A 17,452-nucleotide genomic window follows, 5' to 3' on the forward strand; every position below is an offset into this window, starting at 1 on the left:
AATGTAAACGCCCCGACAAGGATAGGTATCTACAAAAAGATCACAATGCAAATCACAAGCTCTAATTGCTGGAAAGTGCCTTGGCATTGTCCTTCATGGCACTGTGTCACATGCTAGGAAGAAGAATCCTATACATTGGTTAATATCAATGGGCCCCATTGACTTAAAAAATTCAACTATTTCATGAGTAGTAGATGACAACTTTTGTCACGTGGAGTTTCCCCCTACACATTTTTGTGGAGGCAATAAAATATCTTAGCAAAATAATGGTTTTTGGCAGCCAGAGTATGAACTTGCTAAGGAACAAAAGGAGGGCTCCAACCACAGAAGTATTTCTAAACACTATTTTTTGGTGTCTAAATGATTGTTTTCAAGTTATTTACAAATTGAAGTTTCGAATAGTAAACCTACTATCTAAATGAGTACACAATTGTATCCCCTATTATAGAAAATATGGCACAAATACCCTATTTATGTAGAAAATATGTATATTTTTAATTCAATTTATTCTTTGTCAGTATTATTAACTCATACACAATCTCAGACTATTTGTCTGAAAGAATGAAGAAATCACAAAAAATCAAACCAAAATCACAAAAGAGAAAGGACCAGAGCTGGTATACTGGTTATCTAAAAAGCACATGTTAAGTGGGTTAGTAACATTTGTGTGATGCAGAATTCATTGTACAACATCAAGGAGAACATGTAAAAGAGAAAACAGTAGCAAAAAGTTAGCACTGTATGGCAAAAATTATTCAACATTTGCACACTTGCACATCGTAATGAAATACTGTGGTTAGAGCCCTCCTTTTGTTCCTTATCTTGTACAATAGCCCTCCCAGCCTTCCACAGTAGGGGCTATCCCTTTCGTTACCAAGAGTATGAACTTGCAGCTTTGTTCCAAAGATCTGCAGTGATCATTGGTTTGGGTAAGTTGCTGGGGGTGCGGTGGCGCACAGGATCAAACAGATGGTGCTCCCCAGTACTCCCCCATTGATGCCTTTGGAACCAATGTCAATGTGTGGGCTCCCCTTCCCCCCATATTTCTCCATGTTGCCATTTTCAGTGATGTTCAGAGTCCATTTTCCATGCCCCTCATCTGGATATTACCTCCTAAAGTTTAATATTACATCTGCTATACAGCTATACAATTGAATCTCTTGAGATAAAAAGTGCCTTTGACTGAGAGGAAGCCCCTAAAGAAGTACACTTCCATGAATCCCGACTTTCCCGCCATGCACACTAATAATGTCCACAACAACGTCCTAATACATCAGAAATCCCCTTCCCCAACCCTGCTCTAGGAGATTACCAATTCATCCAAAACACTGTCTGTTGTCAGCCACTTTCCCAACCTTCTGTTTTTCTTCAACTTTCCCCAAACTTTGATCTCCAGTGCTTCCAGGCTCTGACCTCACCTCTTGAGCCCTTTTTCCTCTACCTCCAACCTTTGTGTCGTTTTTTCACTTTTTTGTCTTTAAATCCACTTCCTCCAGACCTACTGGTTCTCTCTGCCGCGCCGTCTAACCACCTCACCCGCCCATGGCAAGGCTGATCCTTTCCCCACCTTCATTGTAGCATTTAACGTTTGAACTCTGAACGCTAACCTTTATTGCACGAGACCCATGAAAAAAAAACAGAACAATTCCCCCTTTATGGCGATCTGCTCAGCTCCCAAAGAAATCCTGCCCATATCCTGTTATTTATTGTTCATTTATAATGCACTTAATACCAGTGAGTGGATTCTAAGCATGGGATCGGGATTCAAACCTGTGTTGTGTCACATTGCCTTGCTTCCAAGACACACGCGTGGCACCTGAGCTATCCTTCGTAGCCAATAACCTATCCTTACATAAAGTCATCCACCAAAGGAAGCCCAGTTTTCTGCACCAGCACCTTATTTACATGTTTGCTTTCCATCTTGCTGTTAATCACAGACAGCTTTCTTGCTCTCCTCTGGCCTCCACCTGGCAACTACAGAGAGCAAACCGCAAAGGTCCATGGCCCGTAAAGTCTTTGACTCCATCTTCACTTCCTTAATCAGCTCGAATTCTGTCCGCTGTACCAAATCGTTATTACTCATATGTATTATAAGCAGTGCTTTAAATGGGCCGTCCTACCCTTCCCTCAGTACCTGAACTTCTTATTTTTGCGGTTTTGAGTGCCTGCACTTCTCAAAGCCTGAGAGGCAGTACTGAGTTAGGTGGCGAGGTGAAAATGAAAGCATTTCTTTTCACTTCATCACAATGAAGAAACTAAGCTCCTGCTGCCTTTGCTGGGGAAAGCAGCGCCCTCTCCCTCCTCTTATCTCCGCCACCCGCAGTGCCCATATTATCTACTTCAGGGCCCACCCTGCAGAACAAATGGAGAGACAGACATGTAGCTCCTGGCACCATTTTGCTAAGTGGGCTTTACCTGTTACCCATGGGGTCTCTTCAGAGTTTTCCTATTGAGCATAGATTGATATGGAAAGCCTGGGCAATTACTTTTTTAACATGTTTCTTAGCAGTACATGTTCTAATATGTAAATGGTTAAGTAATTGGAGTTGTGATTGAAGGTTTTGAAATGAAAACACATACATCGCTCTAGTTGGGTTCCAAATTCCTAATTATTAAACAATGAAAGCGAGCAATAATAAAACTCCTTTTAAAGCATAGTTTCCACCTATGATATCTGCTAGTTTGACACGCAAAAAAGAAAGTCTTTATATGGATATGCAAATGTTCTTAACACAATGCATAAAAACAGAAAGCTTGTGTGAAAGAATCCCAAATGTACTGCTTAATTAAAGTGTGTGATCCTTGGCAAATAATTTATTGTGACTGTGCATTGCCCCAAATAATTGTGACTTCTCAAAGCCTGCCACGTTTATACAAAATGCCAGTGTCAAAACAGGTCCAATTCAGTCTGTTATTGATGAGCAACTTTGAGAGATGATTGCATTAGGCTGACAGAATCAAATTTAAAGTCAATGGCCCTCATTAAAGGTTGGCCGGTATCCCGCTGCTGATTCTGGTGGGATACCGGCAAACCTGCCTTACCGTCTCCACCGCCCGATATCCCTGTGCTTCCGGAATATTGTCTGTGGCAGAGAGCTGGTAAGTTCCAATTTCCATGGAGTCCATGGGATGGGATTGCCTGAATCACCAGCACCTTTAGTAATTGTCCCCGTGATTCAGGCATTTATCTGCCGGGAGGGGCCTGATATACCGGCAGGTCAGGCCTACAAGGAGATCCATGGCCCCCACCAGAAAACTTGAAGTGTGCCGGTCTGGAAATAAGGCCAGAGCCAGTATTGAAGACATTTTATCTGGCATTCTTTCTGGACAGGACCACTTATAATGAGGCCCCATGACTTAAGAATAAACCATTATACTGAAATGTTGGGGGATACACTGAGATGTTTCAGCAGAGCATGCTCCGAAGGCCAGACTCAAAAGAGAGCTAAAGAGGGTGTGAGAACATAACTAAAGTGTGGGTGTGGGGAGTGAGCTATATATAAATGAACACAAATGGAGAATGAGACACAAGGGGCCAGACACGCATAGAAAGTGAGAGAAATTGAGAACTAGGAAAATGGCGTTGGGGAAGGACACACAGTGTGAGATTAATTGAAATGGTCGATAGGACTCGGCAGGGCTCTAGCATGAAGTCGATTTTTAGACCACCCTGCCCCCCAAAACTGAGCTATAGATATATGTAATACAATAAAGAGCAAGATGATACGTGTTGTTTACTTGCCTCCAACCCCCTCACACAGGAACACTATAAGGTTTTCCAGCATCACTAGTCCTTAAAAAATGGACCGTCTGCTATAACTGATTTACACAAATGTATAACAAGTTTATTATTCAAATAATTCAAACTGAATTTAAACAAAAAACACTACCGTCACCTAACACAGTGTACTAAACATTAAAAAACAAATATAAAACAAATATAAAACATCAGATAACTTATTTATACGACACAGAAGATATCACATAACACACAAAAAAAATCTCAATGTGTCACTAAAACAACAAGCATCCCAACATGTTTCTGTTCTTAACTGCCCAGTTCAGGCGAACATTCTTCAGGGGATAAATTTAAAAGCATCCACTAATCTCTTCCACACCGTGTTGAAAGGGTAGATTCAGGCACCCAAGAGGGTAAAAGGAAAACAACCTCCAAGCCTGTAAAAATAAAGGAAAGGAGAAACCTAATGAGTTCCAAATAGGGAAGGAAGTACTACAAAATGTAAATGGAGACATGGCACAGGGATTATGCCACACTCACAAGGGTCCCAAAGGGCACCCGCAGATTTACCTTTAAATGGTGAAACTTCAAAGCACGTCACAGGATGACAAATTTGCTGGTTTCCCTCCAAATGAGAAATCAATACTTCAACAAAGCGTCACAGTCCGCTAGAGTATCGCCACACCTAAGTAAGACAAAACCAATACACAGAGACCACATGCTCTGTTATATCCAGAAATCACACTGGCTTCAATACCACTGCACATAAAATCAAGGCTCCAAATAACAAAGTGAATTACCTCCACAAATGTAGGGATCAAGACTGCAATTCACAATTCAGTAATGAACAAGTTGAAATGGAAACATCCATACGATCAAGCAATAAAGTACAGAGTCAATCTGGAAAGCAATGGGAACATAACAGTAAACACCATTTATCTGGCATTACCAAAACCTCAGCTAACAACATGCCGTCAACATGCACTAGAGGGCAAACAGAAGGGGGTGCTTATATTTCACACACGTGAGGAGACCATGCATTATCTAATGTGTAAAGACAACTACGTCCATGCTGTCCAACCTCCACAAAGTAAAAGAAACGCGGAAAATGGATAGCCACACAACATGTGTAAAATAAGTGTAAAATAAAGTACCCCAACCACCAAATAATGCAAAAGGTGTCCCGACATGGAGACAATATCATGCACAGAGTCACATCCAAAGGCGAAATGCTGGTAGCGGGCTCACCTATACACACGGAGGGGTTTATTCACTCCACTTGCAGCATTCAAACATACTCGGCCAGCACTCGATTCAGAGGAGCCATGGCTGCTGCACAATCTCAAAGCGTCTATGGTTGCGCAGCAACACAAAGAAAGGACTCTGTTAAAGCGTCTATGGTTGTGCAGCAACACAAAGAAAGGACTCCACTTCTCGAAGTTAATCAGGAGTACAACAACCAAGGGGGCCATATTGGAACAGACCCAGGATCAACTGGTGTAGAGGAGTTTAGTGGAAAACTCAGCGCATCAAAAAGATGTAAATTGCACTAACTTCATCAATTGAACTAAAAACCAAATTGTTCACCAAAATTGGGTGCCCACATGGTATATGCATCACACAATGTCCAAAATTATATTTGGCTAACCAAATGCCAATCAATGCTTTCATTGAGCCCTAGCACATTGCTTTGTAATTTGAAAATTATTTTTTGCTCTATATTCAATAATTTTCGATTTGTTTCAATTTTGGTAGTTCCATGCACCTTTTTCAAAATCAACCATGTGAAGTCATTGAAACCATGTTTCTTTTCAATAAAATGTTTCACAAGAGGGGCAGTTATCACTTGATTCTTGATACAGCTGCGATGTTCCACCATTCGAACTTTACATTGCCTATTTGTTTTTCCCACATAATGTAGGCCACATGGACAGGTGATCAGATATACAACATTAGCTGTGTTACAATTCGTCATTTCAGTGAAGACCCACTTAACATCAGGTAGAATTTGCAATAATCTAGTTTCTTTTGTTTGTCCACACATGCTGCAATTCCCACATGGAAAATGTCCTTTTACTTCAGGCAAACCCCACAGTCTAGTTTGCCTAACTTGTGGTATCTGCATTTCTGTCACATCATTTCTGATCAGAATATTTTGTAAATTTCGGCTTTTTCTGAAAGCCACTAGGGGAGGCAACACTTCTTTACCACGATATATTTTCTTCCAAGTTTTCATCACAATGTTTTTGATTTTGTAGGACAAATTTGAGAAAGTATTAACAAATACAGTGCCAATCTTTTTAATTGGCCTACTACTTTTCTCCAAAAGTGCCTCACGATTGTTATTGTAAGTTCTTTTTTGAAGCATTTCTTATAACTCTAGGCGGATAGCCTTTGGCCAACAACTTGTTGGTCAATACATCCGCACTTCGGGCAAAACCATCTTTAAGACTACTATTGCGCTTCAGCCTCAAAAATTGTCCAAATGGCAAATTGTTCTTTAAATGTTTAGCATGGTGGCTATTGAAGGCAAATAAAGAGTTCTTATCAGTAGTCTTGTTATAGGGCTTCACTTTTAAAGAACCATTGTGATGGAAAATGGTGATGTCTAGAAAATGAGTCTCACAATCACATATAGACCCAGTGAATTTCAGAAACCGATTTTGTTGGTTAAGCCATGTCACAAAACAATCTGCCTCTTCTCTTGAGCCATCCCATATGATCAGTATATCATTTATATACCTCAGCCACTTCCTCAAATGATTGCTGAAAGGGTTGGTGGCTGGGTATATTACTGCCTTTTCAAAATACTCGACATAAAGATTGGCTAAATTCGGGGCCATGGCAGCACCCATGGCTGTACCCTCAATCTGTTGAAAGAAAGAACCCTGGAATTGGAAAAAATGTTTAGTCAGGGCAAACTCCGTGCACCACAGAATGAAAGCATTACTCACAGGATGGCCATCCTCTCTATTCATCAACACTTCTTCAACCACCTCAAGTGTGGCTCTTTGGGGTATCACAGTGTACAAAGATTGAATGTCCAAGCCTATCAGCAAGGACTGGCCCGGAATAAACTCAATGTTTTCCAATTTATTAATAGCGTCAGTGGTGTCTCGCAAATAGCTTTTCATTTTCAAAACAGACGGTCTCAAATAGAAGTCTGCAAATTTGGACAAAGGTTCCAAAATCGAATTCACACCAGACACTATGGGTCTACCAGGGGGATCAACAAGTCTCTTGTGTACTTTGGGCAAGGTGTAAAAAACAGGTACTCTTCCTTGATCCCTAATCAGGAATTCAAATTCTTGCTTACTAATCATTTCGGCATCAAAAGCTGCAGTCACCTTTTCTTTGATAATTTTTTTGAGTTGGCAGAGGGGTCATTAGCCAGTCTCAAGTAACTCACATCATCAGATAGCACTCTTTCACATTCTCTTACATAATCACTACGGTTCATCAACACAATCGCTCCTCCTTTATCTGCTTGTCTAATAATCAGGTTCTTGTCTTTTGCTAACTTTAGTGCCGATGCTCTTTGTAACCTACTAAAGTTGGAGTTGCGAGACTTTTCGCCAGACTCCAACTTAAGAACCTCTGCCAGCACCTGTCTTTCAAAAACCGTAGATTCGGCAGTATGAGAGTAACTGGGAGCACAGAACGTAGATGTATTGCGCAACCCACTGAGATTATTACTGGTGTATCCTTCATGTTCACTGAAGTATTCATTCAACCGTACCTTGCGCATAAATGCAAAAAACTCTGTTCTAAATTCAAAAGGATCATGAGATTTAGTAATGACAAAACTGAGACCCTTATTCAGGGTGTTTTCCTCTTCCGAGGAAAGGACATAGGAGGACAAATTTATCACCACTGATTCCTTGTTCGACTCCTTGTCCTGACCTGGTTGTCCCAGTCCCCATGTTTTCATGTTAATAGGGATTCTTTATACCTATTTAAACATATTACCCCAAAACTGAGCCCCAGTTTAAAGCCTGGATTGGTGAGTACCTGCACTTATTCTTTCCATTTAAAGTACCAACTATAAGCATGTTGTAAAGATGGGTCCTGGCCAATGATGACTCTGACATCCAGAGATGTACTAGTGACTTCTTTAATAGGTTCCTTGTACATTACATCAAGTACATCAGGTCAGGTGCACATAAATTGAGGGCAACATGCACCGGCATCCTCTCTCAGGGAGTCTACATCTCCAACTGACTCTCACAGATCACCACTCATACATCAACATTCTCTCAGGCTGCATTCTCTGTCACTCACTCCAACATTCCATGCATTCTACTCAGGGTCTAGAGAAGCTTAGTCACTACATATCTCCCCCCCCCTTAATAATAACAAACACCTATCAGCAAAATATACACACTCACACACACACATCATCCAATGTGCGTGCATCTCTTACCTCAAAACCGTAACACTCTACACACACACACAAACCCTAAGACCGTCCTCACCCTGTGGGAAGAAAATACGACTCCAAACAATGCCTCTCCCCTGTTCTACATAGTAAAGAAGAAACACCATCAACATTAACAAAGATGCCCTTCCAAACTCCTCAACAACGTCAGGCGTACCAGCCCCCCTACATGTTTACTCCTCTCACAGCGCACAACATCACATCATTCACCCAGATTCCTCACATCCACTCCATACGCACAACTCACTGGCTGCGCACGCCACATATTCCTTAAACCAGGCTGGGTATTCCGAATACCCGGATAGCCAACACCAAACACTCAGTGTCACTATCCCACATAGTTATAAGAACACCTTCTACACCACACCTCTTCAAACTACAGGGAGCTCTTCATAACACCACTCACCGCATAATACCACACCAGTCATCGAAACATACAACTATTCATCATACCATAGGACATAAATCAACACTTTTCTTGACTAACACTTCTACATGTCATGCAATTTCAATAACTTTGCATTTCTACCAACAATGAGTTCTATTGTTAAACTCCTAAATTTTCTATTATGAATAAAAGTCCCACCTGCAAAAGCAAAATCATTAGTGTGGCAACATTTTCAAAAATCACATTTCTGAATGCCATTTACTGCAAAACTAACCAGTCCACACTGCCTATTCATTTTCTAAAGTCCATCCGTGGGAAAAAAAACTCGTTAAACACAACTGTTCCACATTAACTATGACAGTACTAAAATCATTTACTACCACGTATTTTCTAACAGAGGCCACAACATCACAGTCACTACCAGACCATGTTACCTCCGACTGTCCATAACTTGACCACAGATGTTTCCTATAGGGACTGGTGTCGGTGTGCTGTAGTCTCATTGTTAAACAAAAAAAAGTGACTACAAATCTCATCGCAGGTTGGGCATGGGTAACTGGGATCATTGTCATGTTTAACCACGTAACTGGACCTGGTTCTTTCCATTGGTCTGCATGCGATGCCACACCCAGAGCACATACGGCCTACATGAAACCACTTCAGCTCAGTATCCTTCTGTGGATGCGAACAGAACATTACGATGTAAAAATGTAAGGTCGGCCAGGGGCCGTTTGGAGGGAGAGGGTACCTCGCTGGTGTCTATAAGGCCGAGAAGGCCAGTATAATAAAGAAGAGCATCCCGGGGCCGATGTGTGGAGTGGGGAAAGGGCACGTGAAAGAGAGGTGGAAAATGAAGACGGCAGAATCAGTCACGGACTGAGAGGGAGGTGCATGGGTGAACGTCAATCTTATGAGTTGCCAAGGCGGGGGAAAAAAGATGACGCCTATGTATGTGCAAGCGGATTGCCAGGGAGTGAACTGACGGTATCCAACAAAAACCTCCAGCTTGGGCTAGGCCTCTCTGAGGCCCTGTTATTTCACATAGGTGTGTGGCTCCGTAGTCGATTTTTTCTTTCTGCATGCCAGTACTGGTCTATATAGCTTATGCACTGGAACACCTTGCCATGTGGACTTCCACTCTCTCGTCCCTTACTCTGTCATTCTAGCCCTCTCGGGTTAGCAAATCTCCCGCCGTCAGTCCCTACTCTGGGACCATTAAACCCTCCTGCTTTCTCTAATTCATCAATGCTGTCACCCTTTCAGAACTCCAGCCTCTAAACTGTCACTACCCAAATCAAGAGCCCTTCATCTTTCCCTTTCCTGCCACTTTGAGGGCCCTTGTCTGACACCAGGCGGACCACGGTTGGCGCAACACCACCAGTAGGAAGGCTGCCTCATGTTCTGCCCTTCTTCCAGACACCTAGGGCCTCATCACGAGTTTGGCGGTAACCCTTAAATCCGGCGGTTGCGCTATTACCACCGGATTTAAGGGTCCGCCAAATCAGGGCTTCGGCAGATTTTTCCCCAGCTCAGAGCTGGGGGGAAATCCGCTGAAAATTCACGCTATTACCACTGGCGGGAAATCCGCTGGCAATAACAGCGCGAAAATTCCCCATTGAGCCTAATGGGGAATGGAGCATTCCCGAATGGGCTCAGTGGGGAATGGGGAATTCCATTACCGACAAACCCGTGATCCGGTGCTAATAGCGCCGGGGGTTTGGTGGTAGGGCTAATACCGCCGGCAGTCATACCGCCGGCATTACTGCCCAACTCGTGATGAGGCTTCTAGTCTGCTTCTGCAGACAGGATGCCCCTCTACACCCTTCTCCCATTTCTTTGGCTGGGATAGGCACACTCCCACCGCCGGCGTGCTTGCACTGCATTGTGGAACAAAACCACACCACACCCTGCCATGGTCACCAGGGGAGCACTCCCTCCTTCCTTCCAATGAAACTAAACAACCTACCCCTCCTTGCTGCCAGGGTCAGACTGGGGCATACACTTGTCTCAGGAATCAATGAAAAAGTGGCCCACAGCTGCAAATGGGAATTCATTCTTTTTGTTACAGACTGTTTGAGTAGTACCCTAGAGAGAGGTGTTTGTGCTGCAAATTGCGAATTTTAAAGAATCTTTATTTATTTAGTAATACTGGTTAAAACTACTAGCCGCATGGTGAAGTAAATAATCAAACTGGGCCACATGGGCCAAATAATTGGCCAACTTTGACCACAAAAACTGGCCCAGACTAGCATTTTGTGAGGGGGGGGTTTGGGCATTGCCCTATAGGCCAGTCCGAGCCTGCTTGCTGCTACTACAACTGTCCAAACTTATCCTGCTGCTCCCTTGCACTGTTTTTCCCTGCTCCTTCCTGATGCCCTCTGCCTTTCCTGAGCCTACCTGTGCAGGCCAACGCTGCATCTACCACCTGTGTGGAAGCTGCACTCCTTTTGGCTCTCCCTTCGACCCTAACTGCCCCCAGATTCCTACCTTTCATCCCATATCCGCCGGCTGTACCTCTGTCTGACAAAATGACTACTGCTTTGCAGGAGTACAGGGATGAGTAGTGGTTTCCAAACTCCTACTCAGCCCCAACACTACTACCAAACCAGCAGTGGCCGCATTCATAAAAGGGGAAACAGGCACAACATGAATGGCAAACCTCCTTCGCCACTTTAAGGTTTCATGGTTCATGGCCAGGTTTTAAGCCTCAAGAGGGGTGTGAGCCCGCAAGGAAGTATCCACAACTGCAATACTCCTGTGGTAACAAAGTCAAAGAAATTCCCAATCAAAGTTCCATAAAAATACAAGACTTTAAGCAAAATAAAAGAACAGTCACAGAAATATACATTAACATCCCAACCATATCATGAAATGCACAGAATATACAGACCTTTGGTTGAAAGGGGCACTCTGGGTATGTAGGCAATTGTCCTTGCAGCACTGTTGAGGAAGTATATGCTTTGGGGACTTAAATGTCACTAGTGCCCTCAAAAGAAGACCACGTGACAGAACCACTAAAGATATCTTTCATCCTTTTTCTTTGGGCTCAACAGTATCGATCCTGGAGTCTGGGCTCTTTCTGATGTGTCGATTTGGCATCAAGCTGGTGAGCTGATTGACTGGCTCCAACACGCAGTCCAGTTAACCAAGCAGTACACCATCATTGGAAATCTTTATCTTCACCTCAGTGGCTTAGGGCTTTGATCAATCTGTAACTCAATAAAGATCCAGACATGTTACCACAGTGTATTGGTTCATTTCAATGCTTCTGTACGGGGCCAATCCTGGCTGCTGTGACAAGAGTCTTTATCTTCTGATGTCAGTCTCAGTGGCCCTCATTAGGACCCTGGCAGAGAGGGTTTTACGCCGGCGTAGTGCATGGCGTACCTCTCCGCCAGACTACGAGTTCCCGTAGCGCCATGGAAGGATTTTTACGCCTGCTTTTTGCAGGCGGAAAAATCCATGGCGCTACGGGACTTGTTGTTAATTACGCCACCGTAATTTACGGTGGCGTAATTAACGCCTTCCCCACTCCCATTATACCCTATGGGGCAAAAATGGGAATGGGGAAGGGTAAAATGGGGATTGGGGACTTACCGCCCCGCCAAGGTCGGCATGGGGCGGTAAGTCCGCCAACCACCTTGGCGGAGTTGGCAGCTTTGCGCCATGGACCATGGTGCAAAATGCACCATGGTCCTCCGCCAAGGTCCTAATGAGGGCCAGTGTGTTTTACTTGCAGGAAGTGGGGCGGGAGCACAGGAAGTATGAGTAGCCTAGGAATTTCCAAGATGGTGGAACCACTCCCATAAGTACTTGTACTTCTCTCTTAGGCTACCCTCCTGCCCACCCCCCTCTTCCCGTCTGCCTTCCATAAAAGAGATGGCAGTCGTTACCTCCCGTTATAATGTAACCATTGTACTGGTATGGTTTCCTTGAAGCACTGGTCATCTCCTTATCCCCCTGTGGGAATATCCTGTTCTCTTGGGAATGCATCAAGCCTTCCCAGGAGAGAGCATCCTCTATGTTGTGTGGGGGTCTAGTTGTTTGGCAACGTGAGCGCCGTGACTGCGTCATGACGCTCACGTGCTCGTTTAATAAAAGGGGCTCTGCTGACACTGCGAGGGCAGAGCAGCAGAGCCCCAGGAAGTGGTAACTCGTGTCTGCGTTTTCCTTGGGTTGTTGGCCGGCCACGTGGACGTGGCCTCTTGTGTACCGCTGCCCGAGTGCCCTTGGAGCCGCAGTTGTGGAAGCCGGGGGTGACACCCCCACACCATGAGTCTTGCGCCCAGTGACACCGGGCGCCGTAGGGTGCTCCCCTGCGCAAGGTTCGTTGGCTGCTAGCCGGCGCACCGCTCGTGACGGGTGATCCCGACACCATCAGTGGGCTGCCCCAGAGACTGGAGGCAGCCCACAACACTGGCGACGAGGAAGTCACACCCGCTGGCTGGTGGTCACGGCGGGTGAATAGAAGGATCCGCGCACACGGCCGCAGTCGGCGGCCGTGTGAATGACGCACGAAGCGGCACTCGATAACGAAGGAAGGAGGCGGGGCCTGGAGCTCCGGCCCGTGGCGGCGAGTATAGCAGAGCGAGGAAGAACACCCGCCAAGCACCCGGGCTGCCACGTGTGAAAACATTTGTATTTGCAAAAAAAAATAGGAAAAGAGGGAGGTTTCCTTTTCCTCGTGGTGCGGAAAAGGGGCGGGGCCTCATCACGGCGTGGCCCAGACAAAGGAAGGGAGTTGGGCCAACATCCCAGCTCTCCCGCATGAGAGGAAAGAAAAAGGAGGCCCATCAGTGTCCGGGCCCAAAAAAATAAAACAAGGAGGCACAGTTTCCAGTGGCCCACGGCTGCCTACCCCAGTCACAAACAGGGAGCGAACTACAAGGGGCGGAGCCGGAGCATCGTGCATCGAAGAGGGGAGCAGCCATCTCCCACATTGCCCGCGTGCCGGGGAAAGAAGACTCCAATACCCGGATCGCAGCAGTGATCAGCCTGGTACCACAAATACCAAGGTCAGTGGAAGAAGAAGGTAATCCTTCTGTGCTTCTGTCACATGTGGACCCTGAATCTGGCCAGGCAACTCAGAGGAGCAGAGTCCAACCTCCTGTACTGGGTGGACAGCAGCCCCAGTCTTAAATGCACAGAACTCTGACAGGGTTATGCGTCACTGGGAACCAGGTTGTCAATAAAATGGCTTCAAAATGGTTTTGGCCAGTACAACTGTATATTCCCATAGCCCACCATATCCAACCAGATATGGCTTGATACAGTGGTCGAAGTGGGTGAAAATAAGTACTGGAACTATGGTCACTGCTAGCCTGCCCCTGCTCCCCACGTACAATACAAACCCCCAAACAAACACGCCTGCTGTTTGAGGGAACGTTCAGTGCGGCGCACTGAAGTGCAAGTTTTAAACTTCTTCCTACCCTTTTATTTTAAAACTAAGCCATTCCGCAGGGGTTTCTTTTTAAAATAAAAGTATAGGAACAGTTAAACTTAATTTAAAAAAGTAAAGGAGCACTGCTCCTAACCGCCCCGCCCCCTTCGACCACTGGCTTGATATTCATATATCGATCAGCTTGCCACCAGGCCTTGGGGATACATAGTTCACAACTGAAAACTATTTATTTACTCAATGCAATGTTGAATCAAGTCATTGCAAAAGATAGAATACTTTTTATTCCAGGCATTTCAGTAATAAACCTTTTGGGAAACACCTTCCTGATGTAGTGATGAATGTTCACTCCAATTCGTAGACTGCCTGCCACTTTTATAGTAGATTTGCCAACCAGAAATGGGCTCAAACATTTTAGTGAATAAATCGGCTGGGGGAATGTCTAAAAGAAAAGCCCCACTGCTGCTAACATGCTGCCAGCATGCCAATTACTGATGCTAAGCAGCAGGGTTACAGCAGATGTCTTCTATGTGGCCATTGGTAAGTTCGTTATACACCAGGGGCCGGTGGACCAATCTGGTGCAAACCTACCAAATCCAGTTTTATAAACACAGAGCTCTGTCTGAAAGTGAGATTGTTTAGCAGATCGAACTTTCATGACAGAATCCATTTACTAGAGCTCCTAAAATGGAAAATAAAATCTGGGCGATTCCCACGTGAAGATGGAAATCGTCACACTCCCTCACATTTACAGCCGCCCCAGCTCCAGAAACATGTGCTTCCACGTTCATGTCAGTACAACAGTGTACCAAACCTTTACCCAACAACTACCTGGCCTCAACAGTCAGTGAATCACCTCTCCCAGAACCCCTCATCAGGGAAATTGGCACCTCAATAGCACTACCCAATGCTGACATCAAGGGTTCTGTGGGGTTCTCCCTTCTTTTCCCTTGCGCTCTAATGGTGACCATGTGTAAGTGGTCACCCCCACAATGTGTCTCACGGAAAATATTTGCAATTGATGCCCAGCCGTTGATCATTGCCTTGGGCACGCAACATGCATAGTACCTCCACACAATGCCACCTCCTAACATCCTCGAAGGAGGAGGTACCGGCTCTCCTCCCTCGGGGATCCCAGGGTGCTTCTATGGGTTAAATCGTGTGTCTTACCCTGACAGGCACTGTCAGGGCCCTTCGTGCCTCTACAGATATGTTTGTGTAAGACAGCTCTTGGAATTGCAATACAAAATATAACAGTCCATCTAAAAGTATTTTTTTAATATCCAAATCATGCACTTGTTTGTAATTGTGTGGTTATGCTATGAAGTGGCCAACACAAGAACATAACTGTAATCGAGAAAGGGGCAATACCCACTGCTGTTCCAAATACAATAGTTCCTTAAAAGCCCAATGCACTGAATTACGCTCCATCATTATTCAACTGCGGCTACTGACATATAGGCCACATGTTAGGTATGTATGGGAACCTGAAATTGGAGGCTGGTCCACACATTCTTGCACTACTGGCACACCCAACACCAAATGTGCAGGTTACAATTGTGATTAAGGAGAATGGTGCATTTGTGACAGAAACATGCAATATACTGCACCGCCATTCAACAACGCTTTAGCTAAGATTGTCATGTAATGCTTCTTGTCAGCAAGGCTTTCAATCTTTACTTTGTGCATATTATTCATTCATCCGTCAACAAACCCTCCTACTCTCTCGCACACTCCTGTGCCTCTCAAGCGCCGATAAATCACACAGGCCACACTCATCATGGACCTCCACTGACACATTGCTCTCCCTATCGCCACCCCATCTGTTCCCCTCTATTCTCCCCAGCCATTTTCCCCTCCCCTCCAAAACACCCATCCCAGACCAAAATCCCTCTAAACCTCCCTCCTTATGTACTTCCCACCTTGAACTCCCACATCCCTGCTGCGCCCAGCACCGCCCACCCCCTGCTGCTCCCAAAACCGACCATACACCTGAATTCTCTCAAACTATCCTGCGTACTCATCAACACCAGATCGTCGCCAAAAAAAACACAACATCTTTGACCTCATTGCTAACCCAGACATCCTATTCATCACTGAAACCTAGTTCACCAATGACTCTAACTCTATCGCACACGAGGCCTTCCCACCTGGCTACTCCCTTCTCGTGCATAATAGGCCCAGCACAGCAGGGAGGGGTCTAGCCATACTCCACAAACAAAGCCTTTCAATAATCTCTGCCTTCCAGCACTAAATACATATCTATTGTCGCAAAGTTCCACCTCAGCCCTTCCATCACCCACAGTTTCCTTCTGCTCTATAGGCCTCCCAGCTATGACCACATTTTCACTGGCTCTCTCTGTGACTCGCTCTCAACCGTGCTGATCCAGCACCCCGTGCTCACTTTGCTAGATTTCAACATCTGGTTTGATGTTCTTGCTGATCCCATGACCCACTCCCTCATTGACAATCAGGAAGCTCTCGGCCTAACACAACTGATTTCCCATCCAAGCCACATTGCAGGACACTCCCTTGAGGCACTATTCTGCACATCAGGTCTAATCTCCCTACTCCCGCCTCGCCCCCTCATCTGGACTGATCATACTCGCAAGGAAGGACACCCCTCCTTTGACCTCTTCGACCAATGCTTCTCAAAAGCTATGACCCCCCTCACACCAACCCGTTGCCCCTCCCAACGATCAAGCCCATACCAAAAGTGGTACACCCCTTCCCTCAAAGCTCTCAAAACCCTCAAGCATCGCCTACAGCCAACTTCGAGGACCAACACTTCCCCACAAAACAAAGCAGCATTTGCAAACTGAACAGGGCATATCTGTATGAAATCAAAAAAGCCACAAAAAAAAACTATGGAAACAGAATCTCCAACTCCAACATCCCATGCAGGGAACTTCACAAAATCCTAAGGGAATTCAATTCCCCTAAGTTGCCTAACCATCCCCTCCCCCAACTCACAAGCTCTCTGTGATTAACTTTCCAGCCACTTTCATAATGTTGCACTTGAAAGGCATCGTACCATCACCACAAAGCTAGCTTGGATCCCCCCCTCCGCATACTGCCCTCTCTCAAAACCAATCTTTCCCATGACCTCCCAGTAATTTTCTCTTCATTCGCACCTCTTTCCCAGGCCTTTTTCTGCAACCTACTAGCACTTAGCCGACCCTTGGGCTCACCTGGAGATACTTGCCCGCTCCCTTCTAAAAAAGATCCTTACCTCCACCTGTGCAGGCAGTGTAGCCCACTCCATCATCAATAAATCCCTCTCATCTTGCACCCTCCCAGCGGCTTTCAAAACCTTTCATGCCAAACCGCTACTTAAAAAACCCAGCCTCGATCCACTCTCCCCATCAAGCTACCACCCAATCTCCAACACCCGCTTCATTGCTAAAAAAATTGACTGTGCACCATACAAGCAACTTGGCCTCTTCACAGAAGCCAATAAACTCCTTGACCCAGCCCAATCGGAGTTCC

The 17,452-nt window shown here is 45.3% G+C and overlaps 1 long non-coding RNA gene across 1 annotated transcript; it reads right to left on the bottom strand.

Moving 5' to 3' along the window:
• Window positions 1-3,927: 3,927 nt before the first annotated feature.
• LOC138481740 (uncharacterized) lies at window positions 3,928-5,125 on the bottom strand. Its single transcript, XR_011274372.1, has 3 exons — window positions 4,988-5,125; window positions 4,310-4,424; window positions 3,928-4,176 (listed from the first exon to the last, which is right to left on the bottom strand). It is a non-coding gene; the product is annotated as an uncharacterized lncRNA (long non-coding RNA).
• Between the last annotated feature and the right edge of the window lie 12,327 nt (window positions 5,126-17,452).

This window comes from Ambystoma mexicanum, chromosome 5p, assembly GCF_040938575.1.
Source record: "Ambystoma mexicanum isolate Mex_15411 chromosome 5p, UKY_AmexF1_1, whole genome shotgun sequence".
In the NCBI taxonomy this organism is placed as follows: Eukaryota; Metazoa; Chordata; class Amphibia; order Caudata; family Ambystomatidae; genus Ambystoma; species Ambystoma mexicanum.